The sequence below is a fragment of the Xenopus tropicalis genome, chromosome 2, assembly GCF_000004195.4.
Source record: "Xenopus tropicalis strain Nigerian chromosome 2, UCB_Xtro_10.0, whole genome shotgun sequence".
NCBI lineage: Eukaryota > Metazoa > Chordata > Amphibia > Anura > Pipidae > Xenopus > Xenopus tropicalis.
Genome location: NC_030678.2, coordinates 151,920,273 through 151,945,444, shown reverse-complemented (window position 1 = coordinate 151,945,444; position 25,172 = coordinate 151,920,273). Strand labels below are relative to the sequence as shown.

General features: G+C 39.1%; 1 long non-coding RNA gene across 1 annotated transcript in view; it reads left to right on the top strand.

The window, feature by feature from the left end:
- The window catches only part of LOC116408893, a 29,828-nt gene that overhangs the window by 1,713 nt on the left and 2,943 nt on the right, over positions 1 to 25,172 (top strand). The gene's annotated exons all lie outside the window — the stretch shown is intronic.

Sequence of the window (25,172 nt, the reverse complement as noted above, 5' to 3'; positions counted from 1 at the left end):
GGGACTCAAACCTAGAGGCTGTAGCTGGCAAACCTTGGGGTAGTGGCAAACTGGGTACTAATTCTGGAAGATGCTCTAGTCTTATAGTTGCCAATAAATAGGAGTCCTAATACCACTCAGCTTTCCTGATGGTAGCCATGCATTTCTGTGTATTTCACTGTGAATAGGTATCTAACACACAGCTTGTTCCACAACATGTAGTTTAGATTAGTGTAAGAACCAGGCTGCAGCTTGTAGCACCCACTGGACCCTTGTAGGACCCTATCGGAGTTCCCAGAGTGAATCCCCCCAGTGAGCAGCCAGTAGGCAATGTTATTGCAAGGTCCAAAGGCTCCTGGTTTGTGTCTGATTAATTTCTCCTTCTATTCCTAAAGCCAAAGCATCCAGTAAGGCAGCTCCACTACACACACACACATACATACATACATACACACACACAAATATACATATTTTATGTTTATAGTTACTTTTTTTTCTTGAGGTTTATTTTTCCTCATATAATCAACAGACTGTCAATATATTTTATATCCAGTAGATGGCAGTGTCCTTTTTTATTTAAAAAGTGAATCATACCTCAACAGAGATATAGAGACAGTAATGATTAACTTGCTTCTTACTCTTATGCCTTGCCGTGGGCATGTTCAGCCACACACAAAATGCAGGTATGGCTTTATTCAGGGCCACTCCTGTCATGAGGCACGGTGAGAACCTTGCCTCAGGTGGCAAGGAGCGACCATTTACCAGGGGCAGAAAAAAGCTTCCTCTGGTAAGTTTAAGAGCCAAATTTCCCTTTGGCTCTTCTCTACAGTGATGCCCCCCCCAGACCCACTCCGACACTGACAAGTTGTAAGCTCAGAGCGGGAAAGGGGGTAGCATTGGGGTTGCTGCCCCAGGATCAGCTCTGGGTTTATTTTTATGAAACATGAACAGCGGCCATTACAGAACTAATCATTAACATAAAGGGGGCTTAACACTACAGTGCTAAAAATGTTATCTGGGAGCAAGGTATGAAAAACTTACATTTTTAAAAAATAAGGAGGAAATATATGTGTGGGTTGACTAAAAAGTACTGTGATTGCATCATGAAATGCCTAAAGTGTTGGGAAGGTAGAACTACAACTCTCACAGTTTTCTCACAGCCTTTCTCCACACAGACAACTACAACCAGGAGGGGTATAATTATCAAATGTATATAATAAAAAAAAAAAAAAAAGAAGTGTTTGCCCTCTGAGAAAGCAGTGGCGAAACGCGCGCCAGGGTAGACCGTGGAGTAGGTAATTCTACCTGGATCATCCCAACAGGGAGTGGTATTTTTTTTAAAACATATTTTATTGTATGATATAATTGGTTGCCTTGATTTTATCTTTCATCTGTTTTCCTTCTAAGGACCTGTTTGAGTTTGTGGTTTTGTTAGGTTAAGTAGTTCTCCGTTGCAGTATAGGGAAGGTAAAAACTGAGACCGCAGCTCCAGAGTTCCTGTCTTATCTTGAACTTGTGGGATTCCCAGGTTTAGATAGACAAATGGCAAGACAGTGAGCCCAACAGGGAATTTCTCCACCCACTGAATTGTTTTCATTTTCCTACTTTTCTTTATCAAGGCAACTACCATTCTCCAAATTTTAAAAATCATTTTTCCTTGCTACGATTAAATCTCTATAAGTATTAGTCGCTTTATCACCTTTTTATATGAGTTAAAGAAATACAATAATCACAACAGCACTAATTTTTTTTAAAAATTATTTATTGAATGTTGTGATCACATCTTTAAAGTTGTTTTGGCACACAAGCACTTTAAACAGCACCTTGCACTTGAAAAGCACTGTTAACACTTTTCAGTGAGTTGCAGTTCAATTAACTATTGAGATTAATGGAGTAAATTTATCTAGCAATAAGATATAGCAATCAGAGAAGGGGTTGTCTTTTTTTCCTCTTTTATTATATACATTTGAAATGCCTAAATTGAGCAATTGGGTAAAATTCTATGTGCTACCACCCTAGGGGTTCTTTTTTTTCTAGTTAGAAAAATGCAGACAGAGAAGTTGCCAATATTTCATCATGTGTATACAGTGATATCAATGGCATTACTGTGGCAACATGTTTGGTTACAGATTGGTGCAACGGATATCACTGCATACACAAAAACACCGGGCTGCATCAGCCAGGATTCCTGTTTTCTCAATAGCAAAGGAATGCATCATATGTCATTAGCGTTAGAGCAACAGGAGGACTTTAGGAGGAAGTAGGGAGGATTATGGGACCTAGGACAATGATTGTGATAAAACAATGTATAATCTAGAATTGTTTTTGTTACCGCCCCCCCTCACCAAAATAAAATAATCTTTCTAAAACACCTTTATGGGAAACAAGGGAGGTCTGCAATAGGAATGTCATTGTTAAATCACATGTTAATCTCAGTATTTGCATTAGCTAAAATACAAATACATCTAAATTTCCCTGGAAAAGTTGGTTATGCAATGTCTGAGAAATCACAATAAATGCTTCCACCAGCAGCTCAGGCACCTAAAAATTAGCTGCATTTATATGTAGGGGGTATGGCAGGTAATTGTATGAATAATTTCCAAAAAGACCTTTGTAATGTACATAAATAGGCTCAGCAAGTACTAAAATAATAGCTGAGCTAGTGATGTTCAACACTGTTAGAGCAGTGGTTTTCAAACTAAGAGTTTCCCCCTACTCAGGGTCCCAAAGCAGTGGCCAGTTAGGGAGAAACTGGGGGTAAAGACTTATTTGCTGCATTAGATTGTATTGTATGAGCTGAGGGGATCCAAACCAAAAGTTGGATCAAAGACTGAAAGCCTCTGAGTTAGAACATAATTACCCAATGAACACATCTATGTGTATAACTCATAATAGTCAGTAGGTGGCAGTAACTATTCACATACAAAACCAGAGTATTCAGGCACTAGTCTCAAAGGAATAATAAACAATGCGTCAAAAAAGGGAAAAAAGAAAGGTAGAGAAAAACATGGGAACAGTGTTGCATACTAATGGTTTTAAACAGAATAATTAACAGCACCTTATAGAATAATGCTCCTTTCAGAAAAAAATAAATATTTCGTAGCACGAAACTAATTAGTTGAATTGTATTTACTCTTACATCATATCTCCAATAAATCATGCATTCCTCTTTATCTGTAAGTGCTAGTGTAGGTTATTAATCCGCATTCTCTACCACATCTGTGTACATACAGGGCCCTAAAGTGTTGCTAACGTGTGTTTGTGCATGATGTGATGCAGTACTAGTCAGTGACAATTTTTGGGCCAGTCGTGGTACCTGCGCAATTACCAGGCTTTTCCTTTAAAAGGATGCTTAAAGCCCAAGTTTTGCTTGGTTATCTCATTACCTAATAGTCTGTTGTAACTTCTGGACTAATCTGTTGTTGACCCAGTTTGTTTTGATTCTGCTGTTTCATAACTACTATGACCTCTGCCTGATTTATTTTTACTGAATCTCTGTTGCTTTCCCAGGAGCTATTGGCAATGATTTGCCTCTCCCTCTGTTACATTGGACTGTTTTGGCTACATCAGCTATTCCCTATTCATCAGCTCTCTGTTTCATCAGAGGGAGAGACTTGTGTAGTGTAAGGTGCCTGTGAACAGCTGAGCCAAAGCTTAATCCAAGAGTATACTAAACTAATATACTAGAGCCCCTCTTGTTACTTTGCTTACTCAGAAACTTACAACCCATGAATTACAAGATGAGTTACAAATAAAAACAGGACCAACTTTATAACCTCCAACCAGCTAGCAGGGCTTCCTCTGCATCCTCTGTTCAAGAATCAAATGTGCCCCTTTCAGAGGAATTTCAGGGAGACCAAAATAATTTACTGTACATCTAGAAACTGACACTAAGAGGTCACCAAACAAGCAGATCATTGGCCAATGTGGCCACCTATATGCAGAGCCAAATTGGGATGATTTGATCTTGTTTGGCCCCCAGGCAAAAGTTTGAATCCTACATAGAGGGTGACATCAATGTTTTCCAACCCAATAATTTCCAACTGACTTGGCCAGATATCTGTCAGGCAAGCTGTTAGAAGGGGTCAGTAAGCTGTTGACTATTGGCCTGTGTTGGCAAACTTAGTTTGGTTAAAGATAACAAGCTCTATATAAATAACACCCCTTTGTTGTGTCTATTTTGACTTAGTCCAATATGCAGGGGGTTTAACTCCGCACTTGAGAGTGATCTTATTAACTACCTTCTTCTAAACCCACAATAGCTCACAAGACATAGAAAACTGGAAACTGAAACCAGTTTTTATTTTCAAGAAATAAAAACCAAAGATTTTAATTAAAGCAAGCTGCAAAAATGTATGATTCACACAAGAATTTCCCTCAGCCAGTAAAGAAGATTCTTTATAGCAGGGTCAAATTCCCACAGAGGACAGTGGGTGCAAGGGGGTGTCTCTTTGATTGTCAATCTGCATTGACAAATGAAATTACAATCAAATCAAATTATGGTATTATACCAATGTGCAAAAGTTTTGTGCAGCCATGATGAATAGAAAATACTTAAATTGTAAGCACTACCTTCTTCCTACTGTGTCTCATACCACATAGCACTTATTTATGTACTTACACTTATTTGTTGTATTTTATTATTATACATGCCCTCCCTGTGTGTTCTTTAGTGCATTCAAAGATTGTACAGTGCTGCACATTCCTGTAGCACTTTATAAATAACGTTATAAATACATATGTAACCAATATCCAATATATAGGCAAAATGGATTATAAATGGGCTAATAAACTGGTAACTATAATAAAACATTGGAATAAGTCCAATATATATAGGCAAAATGGATTATAAACAGGCTAATAAAATGGTAACTACAATAAAACATTGGAATAAGTGCAAATACTGAATCATAGAGAGGAAATGATGGGAAGCTCTGCAGGATGAAATGGAGCTGTAAGTGACTCACAGCTACTCCTGCTGTTATGCTATAAATACCCAGTACATGATAGGTAACTGCCTGTGAACATTTATGGCTAATCATCTCCGTAGCAGGTAGCACTTTATTACTACAAACTAGCACAGTAGGGACATATCCCGCTTGAGAATCACATGGAGAAGCTAGAGAGAGACAAGAATTACAACTAGTATGGGAACTATTATCCAAAAGGCCTTTATTTTTGTTTAGCCTGTGCAAAAAGGCATTAAGAGCTCTACTCTTCTGATGAGCCCCTTCAATAAGTTTTGATGGGGGGGGGGGGGTATAAAGTTTAAAAGAGAATAAAGTGGGAATAAATGTTGAACTAGGTCATCCATCTCTCCCCCCATAGGAACGTTTCATCCCTGCTTTACTCTTATTGATTAAAGGACAAGGAAAGGCTAAGTCACTTGGGTTGCCGAAATGTTAGGCACCCCCAAGTGACTTTAATCACTTACCTTGTACCCCTGGTGCCCCTGTTAGGAGAAAACAGCACCAGACCGGGGTACCTGTAGCGAGCGCTTCCTCCTTCGTTTTGCGGGCAAATTCCTGGGGCCGGCGAGTGCGCATTAGAGTGAAAAGCCGACTTCTCTGTTAAAGTTCGACTTTTCACTCTACTGCGCATGCGCGCGTGGCGAAGCAGGAAGGAGGAAGTGCTGAATGTAGGTCATTTAAGTCACTTGGGGTGCCTAACATTTTGGCACCTACAAATGACTTTGCCTTTCCTTCTCCTTTAAATTAACAGTTGGATTAAAATGTATCTCTTTGAAACACCAGCCCCTTTGTTATATCAACTTTGTGTTTTAGGAAGGAGGAATATTTAGAAAGGACTGTGTTTAAAAGCAAACTAAAGGCAAATGAGCCTGTCTACTTTATAAGTGGCCTCATCCTGAAAACATTGTTTATGACCAACCAACCCCAAACACTATAGGGGTCAAGTGCAATTTCAAGCACAATCACCATGTTTTTTTTAAAAAAATGCAATATTTTCCCCATATTTCCAGTGTCATTGCGCTTGCCAGGGGAGCTGTGCCTGACACAATTGCCAAGATGGTGATCCCCTGTGACAAGTTTGAAGGCCTGGATCATTGTTGCTGTTGAGATGGTAAAACTTAAGACTGGTGCAGTAATTTCAGTATGTAAAATATGGCATTTTTAGCCATTCATTTTTAGGGGTTGGTTCTCCTTGATTGAAAACTGATGCTAGTGCATGGTGAGCAGCTGCTAAATTGCCATACAAATGAGCCCTCATATAGCCCAGACAGTGAATTATATTTTATTCATGCTACATTTCAGTTTGTGTGAGAAGTGGGTAGTATTTTATTATTTTACTTCTAGGTACTGAGCTGCACCAATTATTTTGTACCCGTTGTGATGTGTGTCGCACCTGACATACCACTTCTTAACACATAAAAATTACAATACTATAATTAAACTGGACTGGGGGGTGAAGGGCCTACCAGGGCCCGCGCCCATAGCCTTCCCCCCTCCGAGGGGCCCCCTCGTAGGGCCCCCCACCCGATGAGCGGGGGGCGCGGCAATGGTCGGGTCTGAGATGCCGGGGCCCACTAGAGCCGGGGCCCTGGTCATAAAAATAAGGTGTGGCCATAAAGCAATTCATCAGACTAAACATAGATTGAATATCTGTGCCGGATGCCCTTTGAAAGCTATCCATACATTAAATAAAGCTGTGTTTATCATGGAATTAGCATGAAATATGATATATAGGGAGCAGCCTTGATACCAGTTATTTGTACAGATGATAGCTGATTTTATTATGTATTTTATTCTTGTAAACATGCCTGGCTTGGTACAGAAAATGCTTTGTGAGCTCAATTAAAATGATTGATAACTTTTCTTGTACAGTTCTTATCCATGAGAAAACATATTGAATTCTTCAATCACCGCTTTTTTAACCTGGGGAATCGTGACTGGTGCAGGGGACCTCAGAGCCATAGTATTCTTGGGAAACCCCCTGGTATGCTGGAAGAAAAGGAATTACATCCTGTGCTCTTTCAAAACTCTGTCCCATTGTTTACTCACAATTCAATGATATTACTTAAAAAACCTGTAGTCCTTTTTCCATAGCCATGCTTTTCAGGGTCAAGCTGCATGGTTGATGGCCTTGTACTACAGAGCCACGGTTCCTAAGCCCCCCTATGGGCACTGAAGTGGCACATCTTTAAAGGAGAAGGAAAGGCTAATAAAGAGTTAATCTCAAGCTGCAGGCATACTTTCAGATCTCTCAATTGTGCCCTTTAGTCTCCACCATAATTCTCCTGTTCAGATGATCAGAAGCCAAACAGGAAGAATAAACGCTGAGCTCTATAAAGAAAGTTCCCATAATGCCTCGGTCCTGCACCAAGAGCAAGAACGGTGTACATGCTCAGTGTGTAACACTGTGAGTCAGCTTCCTGCTGATTGGCTCAGATCCACATTTCTAAGGGGAAGGGGGGAGTGAGTTCTTAGCATTCTTGAGGAAGGGGGGGAGCAGGAGAGAGCTGCGTGTATCTGGACAGCAAAACAGACACAAGAAATCTTTTGACAGAGGGCTCAGTGCAGCGTTTCTGTGAGTGCTTATGGCTGTATTTACATAGACCTTTCTGATAAAGCTTACTTAGTTTTTACCTTTCTTTCTCCTTTAAGCTGGATATATGCATTTGTGATGGCACCTTGTAAATGCTAGTTGGTGCCACAGTATCTTGTCTTGCAGCTAAATGTTGTTTAAAGGGGCATGTGTACTATATTTAACTACAAATTCATATATTATCTAGTTCCATAGTATTATAGGTTCCTGTCTGTTTTATTTCTTACCCATAGTTGTATGAGAGACCCTTAATTTCGTATGCAGGAATTATTCCTATCCTTGCTAGCTTGCCCTATAAGACACGATGGCCATATTTTGCCACAGGTCTCAAATAAAGAAATACCCTATGGATGGGTATGCCATCAATCTGCCTACATGAATATTTGAAAGCCAAAAGGTACACACAGACCAATTCTGTGTGACAATATCAGAGTCTATTTTTCATATTTAATATTACTGGCCAAGGCACCTTTGCTTTCACCTTTGCCTGAAGGTTGGTGGCAAATTTGCTACTGAGTTTCACGCTCCCGTGAAATAGAAAACTACTACTAATTGTCTTTTATACTAGTGCAAAAGAAGGATCAACTGGGAAATCTAGTTCTTCACACTGAAGCTTTCCTACACCTGGTGGGAGTCACTGAACATGATGTGGAGCAACAATTCCATATGTTTGTTTATCCAATTCCTTTGTAATTCCATGAAAATAAATGGCCATATACCTGCTTGGGTTGGACCTTACTGTAGTAAGCTATAACTGTATGAGATTTCTCTGGGTAATTCAGTTTTCTTCTGCACTCGAGGCAGGTTAACCTAGGAAACTAGGACCAATGAAAAGCCTTGTGGTACACTTTCATGATCATAAGGGCTTTTGAAACAATATTAAGATCGAATGGAAATGTGTTACTATGATGGACTGCGGCTAATACCTAATACAATAAACTCCTTATACAAAATTCTTTCTTCATTTGAAGATGGACTCTGATCTGTATTTTTCTCAGCTCTGCAGTGGGAGAGTTTTCATGTGACACCAGAAGTGTTATTAATCTGTGAATCACTGCTTTGAGTTCAACGCGTTAAATAAATGCCATCCCCATACCTGTTATGACCAGCCCTTAGTGCTTAATAGCTTGACTCCCCTTATAAGTGTGAGCAGCTCAGTTCTATATATAACATGTCCAGGCTAATTTAGAATAAATGGAGAAGTGGAAAGAAATATCATGAATCTGCTGCATAGAACATTTTCTAATTTGTGATCAGCCCCATGGTTCTTCAACAGCACTTGTAAGGATTGAACAGGATATCAGAATCCTGCAGAGATAATATAACAGCAGACGGGGCCCCGTAAACAGAGATTGATATCAAAATCACTTTGCATTATAAAAAATACTTCAGGGGCGGAATGTTTCTGCTGTTGCATACAGGCCAGTTAGGAAATTAGGGTCCATAGGGGATATGCATTGATTAAAAATGCAGTTAGGATCCTGCATGTATCTTTTGATTACCACTGCTATATTGACGGATATTTATGGATGAGTTCAAACACAATTACAGCCTCTTCTGTCTGCCCCCCCCCCACTGGTATAGAAATACTTATGTACTTATGTCAAGGATTATAAACCTATGATAAAGGCAAATAAAATCATCAAAAGCAGATACAACAAATCTACAGTTCACTAAAAATCTAAAAGGACATTAATGTGTGCAAAGCACATGTACAAAGCTCTTTTCAGCTTTCAAATCACAGTCACTGATCCCAGCAGACAAAAAATTATTGCTTCGTGAGGCTTCAATTTTATTGTTGTTAGGTTGTATCTTTCTATTTAGGCCCTTTTCTATTCATATTTTTGTTTCTCGTTCACACCACTGGCTGGTTGCTAGGTTATATTGGACCCTAGCTGCTGAAATTCCAGCCTGTAGAGCTGCTGAACAAACAGATAAAAAAATAAAAACTGCAAATAATAAAAAATGAAGACCATTTGCAAATTGTCTTAGAATAGTACTCTCCACATCATATTTAAGTTAATATAATTGTGAACAACCCATTTAAAATAGTGCCCCCCCCCCCCTCTTTTACAGTGGAGCAGGTCAGGTCCTGGTGTTGGTGGGGGGTTATGAATATGGGGATAAGCCTTGGGCTCCCTCACCTGTAGACCTGGCACTGATAGCATACATTTAAAAAAATAGCATTAGTATTTAATTCTTTTGGTGCAAGTCTGTTGTACTTATTGACCCAACCCACTGTAGGAACCATGGAATTACTGCCACATTCAGGGTGGTGGTATTTCCAGAGATCAGGGGCGATTCTAGTATAAATGTTGCCTGAGGCAGTTTACGCAATGCACTTAACTTTACAGCACCGGAGGAGCGGCTTTTTGCCACCCCTGGTAACTTGTGGGGTGCTGCCTGCTGTGGGTATCTCAACTCTCATTGTCAGTAGGCACACTTGCACTTATAAAATCACTTAGTGCAACTATACAGGAGTGTTAGGAGCATGTTTGGATGCAAAATTAAACATGATTGCTAATGAACATTGGTAACCATTTACATTGCATGCTCTGTATGTTATTTGTCATATTTAGGAGCCTTATTATGCATTTCCATGCAATTTACAGATCATGCAACTCTTTGCACCTTGCTCCAACCAGAGCATTTCTATTACCACAATATTAAGATTCTTGTCACTTTGTTATCTGCACATTAATCTTCATTGTTTCTCGTGTCATAGCACGTTATGGCGCCAAATCTCTCGGGTCTTGTTTAATAATATTTGCATGCAAGCTCATTTACTGCACGGAAATACCAGATTTTTTTTATATCTGGAGTTATTCTAGTGGTGCGGAGATGAAGGAAGACAAACTAGAATTCATGCCATGTCATGTTGCTGGGTGTGCATTATTTATTCCGCTTCTGCTATTGACAAACTGCAGTCCAATAAACTCATTTTTGCACGTAGACTATTTTATATGAACCTAGTATTCTGATGAGCTTTCTCCCATAGCAACTTATGGATTAAGTTAGTTTGCATTATTTTTGCTTCAGTAAATCCTTTCTGAATTTAAATGGCATTTTCCCCCTACATGTTTCTATTCTACCTACTGCAGATATCTACAATTAAATTGCTCTGTGTTAGGTGGAAAAATTCCTTGCACAAATAATTAGATTGTAAGCTCCACTGGGGCAGCAAGTGATGTGAATGATAAACAACCTCTGTACACTACTGTGTAAATGTGTAGGCACTATATAAAGAATGATAACATAATGAAATCTATGTTTCCCTCTGAAATAGCAAAGCTTCTATAGACACTGCAACAACATTTACAGGACAAGTAAGCCTTTTATTTTAAAAACCCTTTAAAATTACTCCTAACAGCCCCCAGAATAACATAACTTTCTCCCTGAATGCAGATTTATATTTTTTCCTCTGTTACAACCAACTGAACTGCAGCTCTTTTACTGACTTCTTGTCTAGTGTGAATCTCTGCCCCCTTTTGCTTTCTGAGCCCTCCTTCGCTCTCTGATTATGAAGACCTCAAAGACTTGCCTACTGGGCATGCTCACTGCCTCTGCTCTAGTTCAAATCAATCAGGCGTGCAAGTAAGCACCTTTTAGGGGTCATCATAGTTGGAGAGGAGGTGCTTAGAAATCAAAAGTGGGTGGAGTTTCACTCTAGACAAGGAAGTCAGTAAAAGAGCTCTAGTTGAACTGGCTGTAATAGAGAAACAAAATAAATCTGAATGCAGAGAGAAAGGTATATTATTATAGGGGCTGTACAGTGTAATTTTAGAAATTTAAAAAAGGTTTACTTAATCTTTAAATGAATTGTGTCATAGCAAAACATGTCTTTTACAAAATGCATCAGTTAACAAAGCTCCAAACAGCAGAATCCCGCATTGAAATCCATTTTTCAAAAGAACAGGTTATTTATATTTGATTTAAATTTCATAATGAGGTAAGACAAGTTCCTAGTTTCCCGGGTGCCCCCAGTTATATGACTTGTGCTCTGATAAACTTCAGTCTCTCTTTACTGCTGCGCTGCAAGTTGGGGTGATGTCACCCCCTCCCTCCCCAGCAGCCGAACAATGGGAAGGTAACAAGATAACTCCCTGACTATTGGCACTGCTAAAAAAAAACTCTACTAGCTAGGCTAATGAAGCCTCATTTTAGCATCAGTGAAAATGCCACACCATGATTATTTGTGCTGTGTTATTAGTGGTTTGCATTCCCCTTGCTGTGCCTGGTGCCTGAGCATGAATCAGAAAGTGAATGGTTTATCATTACTCATGTTACCCTGCAATAAAAAAAATATATTAATTCACATTGTTACTTTAAACACAGACAGAACTGCTGTTTTATAACGCTTTACGTACATTTTACATATACATTTATAATAACAAGATAAAAATGAGCAATGTGTCCGACTGTCCAGGCAGAAATTGTTTTTTTCTTGTCGAATGTAATCTTCTGGGTCCTGTAATTCAGTTTGTAGAACTTTTAGTGTCTACTTAAATAGGATTTTATTTTAACTGTTACGATGGTACCAACTTCTGTACCTTTGCCTTCTGTTATATCTCTGCCTCTTCCCTCACTGTGCTGTGAGAAGAGACCAAGGGAATGGTAGCTCTGCATTCACGGGACGTAGGTTCTGATCTGGAGAAACTGTAAGTTCTGTCTTTGCTCTCTCCATGATCTACTTAATGCAAAGCAGTCTCACCTCACTCAAAAGTCAGACAAAACCCTACATTGTTCCATTTTTAGAACCAAAAGAATCTTCTAAAAACATTAACATTGAGTGAGGAAAATATGTTAGCGAGACGCTGCCATACTGATTCCTCATTTTTCTTGAGATTCGGGAGTTGAGCTTTGATCTCATCTAATTCATTCCATAAATGGACCATATTCTCATTAATGCTCTGTATAGCAACCATGGTGTCTCTATGTTCCATCTGAAGTGCAGTCATTTTATCCTTTAGCTTCAGGGCTACTGCCCTTAATGGCTCCAGTGTCTGCTCTTGCTGTGAGGCAGTGCTGCTTGTTGGACTAAACCAATGAATAAAGCCTACTTGCCACATTGCCAGGGAAAGTAACACAACTGCTATGAACACAATCACAGTGATCTTGCATGTTGTGCCCCTGCCTGGGTGAGGCTTGTACTGCTGGGTGCTGTGGGGAAGATGTATTATCCTGTAATTAGAGGAGGCTTTAGGTGCAATATTACTGCTTATTCATTAGTGGTTCAGATACATTTGCGTCTACGAGAATTTATAAGAAGATTTTGATCCTTCAGTTTCCTTGTCAGTACATATTCCTTTGTCAAACACAGTTTATAAACTTTTATAGAGAACAGAAGACAAAAAGAAGGGATAAAACCAAGGGTTTATTCACTTTTAAATTACTTTTTGACATGATGTTTAAAGGGATACAATACAACTTGCAGTTGGTTTTTTTATTCTTTGTGGTTTCTGAGTTATTTGTCAGCACTCCACTTACCCTAGTAATCAGGCATTGATTTGAACGAGAGTTTGAATTATGAATAGGAAAGGGCCTAAATAGAAAGACGAGTAATGAAAAAAATAGCAGTAATAAAATTGTAGCCTTAAAGAGTATTTATTGTTTAGATGTCAGGCCATTTGAAAGATGAATAGAATTTGAAGTAGAAGGCAAATAAGTCAAAAACTTTAAAAACAAAGGCCAATAAAAAGTTGCTTAACCAATGGCAAAACATAAATAGCCAAGGAAAGGTAAATCTGCCTTTGTTTCTTGGTATAGCAACTGACCAATTGTAGTTAGTGATGAGGAAATGACGGCTACCGCGTGATTTTTTTGACACGCTACTTTTTTGATGCGATCATAACTCTTTCTTCACTCTTCAAATTTTTGTCTCATTAAATTTTTGCAGCAGTTTTGCAAAACAATTCGCCAATGGCAAAATGTGGAATTTTGCTGTGAATCCATGCTTGGTGAAAACATTCGCTCATCACTATATTTGCTTTGGGTGCCCCCATTCAGTGCAGAAATGTAGAATTAAGCTTAGGTTCCCAGTCTGGCCATTCAGTTCAAATACAGCCTGGAATCTGCTGAATAATGAAGAATGGCACTGATAGAATGAGCAATATCTTGAAATAACAGAACAAAATGAATCTGCCTAGAATTATCAAAGTTAAAAGGCTGGATGATAGATGCCCTGCAGATATCCAATGAAGAAAATAGACTCCCAGCCAATCGTCCTTTTAATATGCAGCGTTAAATTGCTATTCTAATTGCTTATCTTAAATAGTTCATCAGATATGGAAAGTAGCTTCATATGGCTACACGCTTCATTTAACAATATGTATTTGCATGCAGAGCAAACTGGGAAACATCCTGCCTGCAAAACAACACAGTGTCCTATTAAAATACGCAACCAGGGCGGGTAATGGTGCACAGGAAGCCATGATTTTGGAGCCAGTGGTCTCCAAAAACTTCACACTGGGTAACTACCGAAGAATAACAATTTTTCTTTGGCTTACTAGCAGTTCTATTGGGGAATTTTAGCTCAAGCCAGAGAAATCTGTATTCTGTGCAGCAACCACTTGATACGACACACTGTGTTAGCACTGGCAGAGCTTGAGCTCCTTACAGTCTACTCCTAGGGGCTGATTTACTAATCCACGAATCCGAATGAGAAAAATTCGGATTGGAAAACGAACATTTTGCGACTTTTTCGTATTTTTTGCGATTTTTTCGTTGCCGTTACGACTTTTTCGTAAATTGTTGCGACTTTTTCGTAAATTGTTGCGACTTTTTCATAACCGTTACGACTTGTGCGAATTGTCACGACTTTTTCATAGCCATTACAAATTTCATGAATTGTCGCGACTTTTTCAATGCCATTATGACTTTCGTGAATTGTTGCGACTTTTTCATAGCCATTACGACTTTCGCGAATTGTCACGACTTTTTCGTATTGAGCGCTCGAAAAATTCGCGACAATTCGCGAAAAAGTCGCAAAATACCGATCATTACGAAAAAAACGCATACGAATGCTTTTTGGATGTTCGTGGATTAGTAAATGTGCCCCCAAGCATCAGACTGGCCCCATTGACTCGGGTACCTGGTGGACCCTGGGGGTAGACCCTTCCTACCCCCTTTTGTGCTAGGGCCAAGATAACTCATAGCAAAAAAAAAAAGTGCAGACAAATCTGTATCAGACGAACAAAGATCACTCATTCCTATTACTGGTCATATAACATCTTAATGAACCAACCAAATGTATCGTTGTAATTGAAGCCAGCTCTTTCCCTCTGGTGGATAGATAAGTCTCCCTGCAATTTGTGGGGTTTACGTGAAAAAAAACAATGGCTGTGTGCCTTCCCCAGACATCCTGTAGGCATACTACCAGCCTTACTCTATTAATAACATCTTTAGTTATACAGAATCCAGTGAATTAAGTCTAAAGCAACTGGACATTTTGAATTTTCTTGAAAATGTTTCACCACACAAATGAGCAGCTTCTTCAGTATAAGTGTACTTACTATACTAAGTATAGTCATAGATATCCAATCACAATGGTTTTACTGAACTTTTTGAGTTAGGTGTTGGCTGAAACTCACAGATATGTGAGTGCCATCCAGTCCAGTGTGTATTCCTTTGATGAGATGTGAAAAAATTTCAAGAAATATTCTGTGTCATGACCTGGATGGATGAGAATTTTCGTAGAAAGTCTTACATTATATTCCATGTTAAAGCAATGCTTACATAGCCCCTCTCCAGGGAGAGAATGGCTGTCATTCACTTACCAGGCATATATCTTGACACAGAAGAGGTTCGAATCACATTGCAAAGCTTTGTTTTAAACTCTATTTAAACTCAAAAAAGTCAATGCATATGTTATCCCCTACACTAGATATCTTGGTGTTGCCTGCTTCCCAACCTCTGCCCTCTAAATGTTCTAATGAGGAGTGGAACACAGAAACGCCACTATTACGTTTATAAAAGGTCTTGATAAGAGATGGTTCAATGCCAAAACCTGAAATGACTAATGAGAACAAACACTGGTACCCTGCAATAAAGTGTATCTATTCATTCTCATTGCTACTACAAACACAGACAGATCTTTTGTTTATAAAACTTTATTTACATTTTACTTGCACATTGTATAATACAAGATAGGAATGAACAAGGTGTCCGAATTTGTAGAACTTTCAGTGCCTACTTCAGTACTACTTCAACGTGACTCCAATGCTTGAAAAAAAGTAATTGTGGAAAAAACGCCCATTAACGTCATGAGTTTTATGAATTTTCACTGTTTTTTTCACTAGTTCTCAGTTCTGTCATTGCTTTTTCAATTATCGTGTATAGCAGCCATTGCTGTCATTTGCTGTTGTAATTGTGTCCTTGATTCTGTGCGGCTGTAATAAAGGGGTTTCTGAAGACCCCACTCCTGGGCTTACATGGCACTCAGAAGTCAGACAAAAACTCTACATTATTTTATTTTTAGAACCGAAAGGATCTTCTAAAAACATTAACAGTGATTGAGGAAAAAATATTAGCAAGGCGCTGCCATACTGATTCCTCATTTCTCTTGATATTCTGGAGTTGAGCTTTGATCTCATCCAGTTCTTTCCTTAAATGGGCCATATTCTCTTTAATGCTGTGTATAGCAACCTTGGTGTCTCTATGTTCCATCTGAGTTGCAGCCATTTTATCCTTTAGCTTCAGTGCTACTGACCTTAATAGCTCCAGTATCTGCTCTTGCTGTGAGGAGGTGCTGCTTGTTGGACTAAACCAATGAATAAAGCCTACTTGCCACATTGCCAGGGAAAGTAACACAACTGCTATGAACACAATCACAGTGATCTTGCATGTTGTGCCCCTGCCTGGGTGAGGCTTGTACTGCTGGGTGCTGTGGGGAAGATGTATTATCCTGTAATTAGAGGAAGATTCAGTAACAATATTTCTTGCTTCTCTGATGGCTCTGATTCTTTTACTTCTACGAAGATTCTTAGGAAGATTTTGATCCATCGTTAGTAAATGGTTAATATGTTTGGTTTAAAGGTGATAAGAACAAAATTATCTTGATGCTTTCTCTGCTGAGAAGACTCAAGAAATGAAGATGCTTTTAGCAAAGCAACAGATCAGGTTACAGCAGAGACATTGTGACATCACAAATTCATTATGACATCACAATTTCATTGTGACATCACTCCTAAGAGCAGGAGGTAACTGATCTGCAAGTTGCATTGTGACATCATCAACAGTCCTGTTGCATCTCCTGCTCTTAGGAGCCTTTGTGATGTCACAATGAAATTGTGATGTCATAATGTATTTGTGATGTCACAATGTCTCTGCTGTAACCTGATCTGTTGCTTTGATAAAAGCATCTTCACTTCTTGAGTCTTCTCAGCAGAGAAAGCATCAAGATCATTTTGTTCTTATCACCTTTAAACCAAACATATTAACAATTTACTAACGATGGATCAAAATCTTCCTAAGAATCTTCGTAGAAGCAAAAGAATCAGAGAAGCAAGAAATATTGTTACTGAAACTTCTTCTAATTACAGGATAATACATCCTCCCCACAGCACCCAGCAGTACAAGCCTCACCCAGGCAGGGGCACAACATGCAAGATCACTGTGATTGTGTTCATAGCAGTTGTGTTACTTTCCCTGGCAATGTGGCAAGTAGGCTTTATTCATTGGTTTAGTCCAACAAGCAGCACTGCCTCACAGCAAGAGCAGATACTGGAGCTATTAAGGGCAGTAGCCCTGAAGCTAAAAGATAAAATGGCTGCAGCTCAGATGGAACATAGAGACACCAAGGTTGCTATACACAGCATTAAAGAGAATATGGCCCATTTACGGAAAGAACTGGATGAGATCAAAGCTCAGCTCCAGAATATCAAGAGAAATGAGGAATCAGTATGGCAGCGCCTTGCCAATATTTTTTCCTCACTCACTGTTAATGTTTTTAGAAGATCCTTTCGGTTCTAAAAATAAAATAATGTAGAGTTTTTGTCTGACTTCTGAGTGCCATGTAAGCCCAGGAGTGGGGTCTTCAGAAACCCCTTTATTACAGCCACACAGAATCAAGGACACAATTACAACAGCAAATGACAGCAATGGCTGCTATACACGATAATTGAAAAAGCAATGACAGAACTGAGAATTAGTGAAAAAACAGTGAAAATTCATTAAACGCATGATGTCAATGGGCATTTTTTCCACAATTACTTTTTTTCAAGCATTGGAGTCACGTTGAAGTAGTACTGAAGTAGGCACAGAAAGTTCTATAAACTGAATCACAGGGCCCAGACAATTATGTTCAACAAGAAAAAAAACATTTTCTGCCTGGACAGTCGGACACATTGTTCATTCTTATCTTGTTATTATACAATATATATGTAAATTCTAAATAAAGTTTTATAAAACAAAAGATCTGTCTGTGTTTGTAGTAGCAATGAGAAATAATAGATACACTTTATTACAGGGTAACATGAGTTGTTATAAACCATTCACTTTCTGATTCATGCTCAGGCACCAGGCACAGCCAGGGGAATGCAAACCACTAATATCACAGCACAAATATTCATGGAGTCATGGGAAGCTAAAATGAGGCTTTATGAGTCCAGCTAGCAGTTTCAGGGAAATAATAAAATAATATCAAACAGCTTAAAGGAGACATTCACCTAAAGTTACAAACTGTTCTTGCCCTTTGTTCTGGAAACCCATCTTAAAGGACAGTTAGAATGAGATTTCTGCCCTAGATGTTCCTAAAACTATGGCTGCATGGCTGATATACCGTTTGCCCTAGGCAACCCGGTCGGCCACCTCGCCCCTGCACCTGCAATGACCCATCGCATCGCACAGACCCCGCCCCCCCAGTTCTAGGAGGGGTGCGATGAGATGGGTAATTGCCCCTGCCGCTAATGACAAGCGGCGGGGGCAATGACAAAGGTGGAGGACTAGGGGTAGGCAGGAGAGGCTCCTGCCTTGCACCCCCTAATCGTTGCGCCCTAGGAGCTGCCTCTTCTGCCTACCCCTAGTTCCGGCCCTGAGAGTAACTGGTTTATTACAGTAACTTTTAGTCCCAGTACAGGGGATACTTCAGTCAGGGGCACCACAGCGCCCCAAAAGTGAGTTGGGAGTCATAAAGGAGTTGAGGCTTCAGGGTTTGGGTAGGGTCTGGGTGTGGTCATGTGTTTCTGGGCATTTTTTTTTATTGATGCCCCTCCAACTGCCTATGGGAACCATGTGACTGATGGGTTTATAATTGGAGCTTCTAACTGCTAACTTAGTGGTATGGGGCCCCATAATAACTGATAAAGGCCCTGCCTGCACCATTACCAGAAATAGGGGAACTATTGCTAACACAAACATTTTATATAAGCTTGTAAATAAGACACTTTCTAAATATAATGAAAATTTCAATAACAATCAAGATGCAGATATGGGATCTTTTATCTGCAATTCTTGGGACCTGGAGGTTTCTGTATAAGGAGTATTGCCCTTTACCCTTCCTTTTTGTGATTGTAAATTAGCTTTTTTGTTAACTCGCTGGAGTCTTGTTTCATATTCCTGTATTAAAATTGATCTCTGTGCAAGCATTGCCTTAGACCCACAAAACATAATACAAAGTAAATGTTCAGGTCTCATATGGGTCACACTCTAGTAGCCATAAAGCTTTACGCCTGTGCCATATAATCTGCTAGAGAAAAGCACAGTTTGGGATATACTGCAAAAACTGCAACATCTAAAGATAAAATATGAGCTGAAAGCCATTGGAAAGCATGTTTTATAGGTTTCAATCCATTAGGTTGCGTTTGTTTGGCCCCAGAGAGCACTAGCACTTTATTACAGTTTATTTCTTCGAGCAATTGGTGGCACTTTTATTTCAACTTTAAGACATTCTTAGAAAGATAATAACTTTCATACCCACATAACATTTTAGTGGCCAGAGGACTAACATTTCCCAGCATGCATTGCTAAAATTGTTCACACTGGCTTCTCATTCAAGTTATCCGTGACACAGAGAAAGTAAACAAAACCTGAGATAATGGTATATCTGTAGCAATAAGTCAAATCAACTGGACTTGCTGTGTTTTTCTTGAAGATGTTTCACCAGTCACCCGACTGCTTTCTCAGTTCAGTATTAGCCTCCATTTCAGCAGCAGTGTGCCTCGTGGCGCAACCTGCGCTGGGAATCCTGGAGAGAAATGGACACATTGGCAACCATGTGGAAGTTCAGGAGTTTGTTTGGCTGCAAGTACATTAACCTCAATAAATTGTATCAAATATTCAATTTGCATCTATTTTAGAGCATCTGCATTTTTGGTGCCTTTGTTAAAGACTCCTCTTGAGATATATATATAAAGTTCCATCAGGTAGGCACTCACGAAAAAATAAAAAATCCAATGCCTGGGTGCAGACCTTAGTTTGTGGTATAAATACTAGGAGGAAAGACGGGCCGCTCCACAAAGGACTTATAATAAGCAATAATAATAATAACAATAATAACAGTCTCTTAAACCATTAGGCGGGGATGCAATGAGGTTGTGACCACAAAATACATAGAAGCAACAACAAGAGGTTCCCTGCACTCACCCATTATCAATATATATAGGACATTAAGAAATTCTGTGCATTAAGCTACATAGAAATGCCCTCCCCTTTAAGCAAAACAGGGATTGTTTGTCCATACATTGCAATATACTTCAAGCTGGCCAACTACGTCAAAGTCATCCCCTTCTTCATTTCTTTGTAGCTTAATGTACAGAATGTCTTAATGTCATATTTATATAGATAGATAGATAGATAGATAGATAGATAGATAGTTAATCCACCAGTGACTGAAAAGCAGAAACAAGTTCACTTACCCTTTACTAGTGAGACAAGCAGGGAAATTTATGCTAACCAACATACCCTTGTGAGGGGATACTAATACCAAAGGCCAAACAGCAGCTAGAAGCAATATTAGGCTACAATTTGTACATGAAACAAGGGAAGAGACCGCCAGTACTCTGTCTAACCCACACTGTAGCTTTGACCAGCACCCATATTTCAGCACTCATTTTGACCTACCAGAAACAATATACTGCCATTATTGGCACACACACACACAGAGCACATGTGTTTCAAACTTTATATAAATGTAAAGTAGCTATTATCTATTTTCATAGTAGCCTAATGCACAAAGTTTCTTAATGCCCTATATATATTGATAATGGGTGAGTGCAGAAGACTTCTTGTTTGTGTCCATGTGAATTTTGTGGTATAGCCTGATTGCACCCGGCCCAATGGTTTAAAATGTAGTGGTGAGCACAACTTCCTAAAGGAGCAGTGCCCAGCTCCATGTTATAGCTCCCAACCTTCCCAGATACAGTCAGGGGATCCCAGTGGTGGGCAATAAAAAAGGGCAATTATTTGGGAGTTTTAACATTGAAAGCAAGTAAGTTGCATGTAAAATTAATTTGTGTTTTTCATGGTTTTAACATGTAATAAACAGTGAAAAATTTAGAGAAATCAAGTTTAATTAAAACAACAACGAATCATGAAAAAAAAATAGGACCGTTGGTACAGGTATGGGATCCCTTATCTGGAAACCTGTTATCCAGAAAGTTCCAAATTACGGAAAGTCCATCTCCCATAGACTCCATTATAAGCCAATAATTCTAATTTTCAAAAATGATTTCCTTTTTCTCCGTAGTAATAAAAATGTACCTTGTACTTGATCCCAACTAAGATTTAATGAATCCTTATTGGAGGCAAAACAAGCCTATCAGGTTTATTCAATATTTAAATGATTTTTAGCAGACTTACGTTATGGAGATCCAAATTATGGAAAAATCCCTTATCCGGAAAACCCCAGGTCCCAGCATTCTGGATAACAGGTCCCATACCTGTAGTTGCCCCCCTCCCTCAAAAGGTCTCTACTGAGACCGAAACATAAAATAAATTACCGACCTGTGAGTGCAGTTTTATATGATGTTATTTAGTTTTTTGATTCTGGCACCCAGGCAATTAGCTTATACAGAGTGCAAACAGTACGCTGGTATATATATAATTGTTTAATTGCTATTTCAGCCAAATATATGTAAGCTCAAGTGCCAGGTCAAGGCCCCTCATTGTATATGAGTTCTGCGCTGCCTTTTGGTGCACTAAATCTATGGCACATTTATAAAACTAAATTTAAACATGGACTTCTCCTTTAACAGAGTATTCGATAGAAATGTCATTTCTGAAAGCAGAAAGAAAATATAAAATGAGTTATTTAAAACAAACGGGAAACCAAACGACTCCTTCTGATTGTTCTAGCTGAATTTAAATGTTCTCTGTTGCCATTACTCTTGTGTTTAAGAATTATCGATGTTTACCAGACTGCTGCTGAGTGCTGTTTACACAGAAAGAAAATCAATGAAGTGATTATCTCCCCTAAGCGGGTTCGTTGATGTTACTTTAATTGAAGGAACACATTTCCTACCAACTTGAGGATAAAAAAAGAAAAAAGGACATTAGAGCAATCGAATGGCGCTGGGCTTGAAACATTGCGAGCAGATGTTGTGCTGTTCATTTGAGGCAAATGGGGGCTAGTTGGAAAGAGCTTCTCAGAAACCGTTAAGCCTTTAAGTAGCAGAAGGCAATTTTCTTGTTACTTGTGAAAATTTGCAACCAGTTTGTTTTTCATCTGTATTTCATTCTTTAGTGTCCCTTCCAATCATATATCATCGCTTTGCACAGCAACCACAACTTGTTCTGAGATAGGGCAGGAACAAGAATGATAGTGCAACTGACAAACTGGGTAATGCTTGATAGCCAGACTATGAAGGTAGTGTGCTCTTTTCAATTTTTGCCATTGCCTTCAAGGTCTGACAACTGAGAAGGTTTATTTTTAACATTACCTTTATTTACCATTTCACAGGACCCAGGAGTTGCCCAGTTCTTAACCACAAATCAGAGTCAGTATCATTTGGAGTGTTCCTCATTCAACCTATGTTTGGCTACAGATCCAAATTGTTAAAAATAATTGTGTATAAAAAGACTCCCCCCACCAAATACTTTGGCAATTCATTTAATCCCTTGACTCTAAGAAAAGGAGTTTTTTTTAAAGGGGATGTAAAGACAAAAATAATTAATGTTTCTCCACCTAAAAAGAAGTATATTTGCAATATACTTTGGTTAAAAAATCTGTACCGTTTCTTTAAAATGAACGACCATCTGCAGCTCGCCTGCTCTGCCTTTGGAATCAGTTACAGAAATACTTTGAGACCAGACAGCCGGCCAGAGTCAGCCCTCCGGCCAGAGTCAGCCCTCCGGAGTAGTGAGAATACATCAGCCCAGCTCTGCTTTCCAAAGGGCAGGAATTTTATTTACCAGGGGCAGGGAAGCAGAGTGGCGTCATTTCATGTTTTTGCTTGAAATGGTAATATACAGTATTCTCGAAAATTTCCTAGGACCTCCACTAAAATTCTTTAATTACATTGAACATTTCTCATAAAAATAACACAAAATTCTAAACTTCCATATGATCAACTTACAAATTATCTTGACTATTAAAAAAAGCATCATTGTTTGAATTTTTTTAATTAAAAAAACTCTCAGGAGTTTATATAAGTTTCTAAAAACAAAAAACACGATTTTTACTAAATCTGCCCTCTAGAGTAGAAGAGGCATAAATACTAAACCACGCACAGTGTATTAATATAGGGTCAATTCTTTGCCACAAAAGTTTTTTGGCCAATGGACGAATCTGAAACAAACTGAAGGGAACATATAAGATATATTTTTTCATTACACAAATATGGGTTTCATCCAAATCAAAGCTACCCTTTAAAGGGGCGGTTCACCATCAGGTTAACTTTTAATAGGTTATAGAATGGCCTGCTCTGCAAGGCTACAATTTTATTGTTAATATTACGTTTTATTACTTATTTTCCTGTTCAGATTTTCTCTTATTCACAACACTCCCTGGTTGCTAAGGTAATTTGAACCCTAGCAACCAGGTAACTGCTGAAATTCCAAACTGGAAAACGTAAAATAATTTTATGCTGGCTGCGCAAGTGGCAGTTAGTGCACTCTACTGTGGTTTTCCTCCTGCCCAAAGCATTGCACCGAAGGGCAACAAGTCGCCTCCCAATCAATTCAATTACATTGTGTGGAAAATGATTTTTAGACGAACCCTGTGCATTTATGAGATGTAATTTGTGGTATTTTGATGGAATAAATAAAAAATACTGTAATTAAATGGCTGAACCTATCAAGCCAACAATTCCAAATAACAGCCAGTTTAGAGAATTCCTACCCATTAGCTGCTATATGCAAATCTGCTGTAACTTCTGGATGCTGGATTTTTCTAGCAATGTTATATTTAAAATTAACATCATCTTTATAATGCTCATTATTAAAATATGAACTCTTCACTGCCTCGGGGCTATATCTTGTTAGCAAGGTTTATATTTAATTGATCAAACATTGTTAAGTACGGTCTCTTTCCTAACAGTGGGGGTCACATGTTCCAGAGCTCAGCAAGGATACAGGAATCCCAACAGCCCTTCCACAATTTCACCATTGATTGTACAGAGAACATTGAATCAAAAATATAATTTTCCCATAAAACACTTTCCTGCCAATTGAAAATACACTTGATTGTGGCAACACATACCAATGTTACTTGAACAATTCTACCGGTACATTGAAAACCCATTAAACCTGTACTTGACAGAAACCTATTTTGATATATTATTTTATCCTTCGCTTCCATTGTGTGTAACATTTAGCCATGACTTCCAGAAAATAGCAAGCCAATAAACTAAAAGCTGGGTTCTACAGCGAATGCGCTGTACTTTAATATCTAACCATCAGTGCTTTTAATCAAGTCTGACAGTAGGATACAATTTTAATAATACTTTGAAACTCAAACAACTAACTGCATATTTCATAGTGCCTTGTGTTCTGACCTCCCAGGTTACACATGAGAAAATGATATATTTATGCAGTTATTTAATATAATGCAGTCATTTTCCATCTTTCTCTATACAGCAAAGCTCAGATTCAGTAGCTATATTTGTACTGGTCCCTGCTGCTCTATAAAAAGGTTATGCTATTCTTCTCTGCATACGTATGTGCTTTGCACATGTTATTCAGGGCAGTGGCATAACTAGTCCCAGTCGGGCCCAGGGAGTAGATATGCACCCGGGACCCCTACTCGCCCCGCCCTTCTGGACTCATGCTCCCTGCCCTCTGGACGCCCAACAAATTGCCCTGCCATCCATAATATGCTTTATCGCGGCCACGGGGGAGCCCACAGGGGTGCACCCCAGTGGTTATGCCATTGATTCTGGGTGCAACCCATGAAAAATGTTTACAGGTCTCTGCCCAGACACCTATGTTCACCCTGTGAATACATTGCTGCCATTTTTCCTCCACTAACTTGCACGTGTTTCTGACATGTAAGTTAGGAAGTGCTGGCAGTTGAGAAGGTTGCAATTAGGGTTGCCACATTTGCAGCTTGAAAATCCAGGCAATGGGTGGGGCCAATGACATCAGGGAGAGACAGATGAGGTCAGAGGCGGGGTTAGTGACCAGTGATTGGCTGATTGCTGTGCTGTTCAATACAAAGTCCTGTCCAGATTTCCTTATTTGGTAATCCAGGCAGGCAG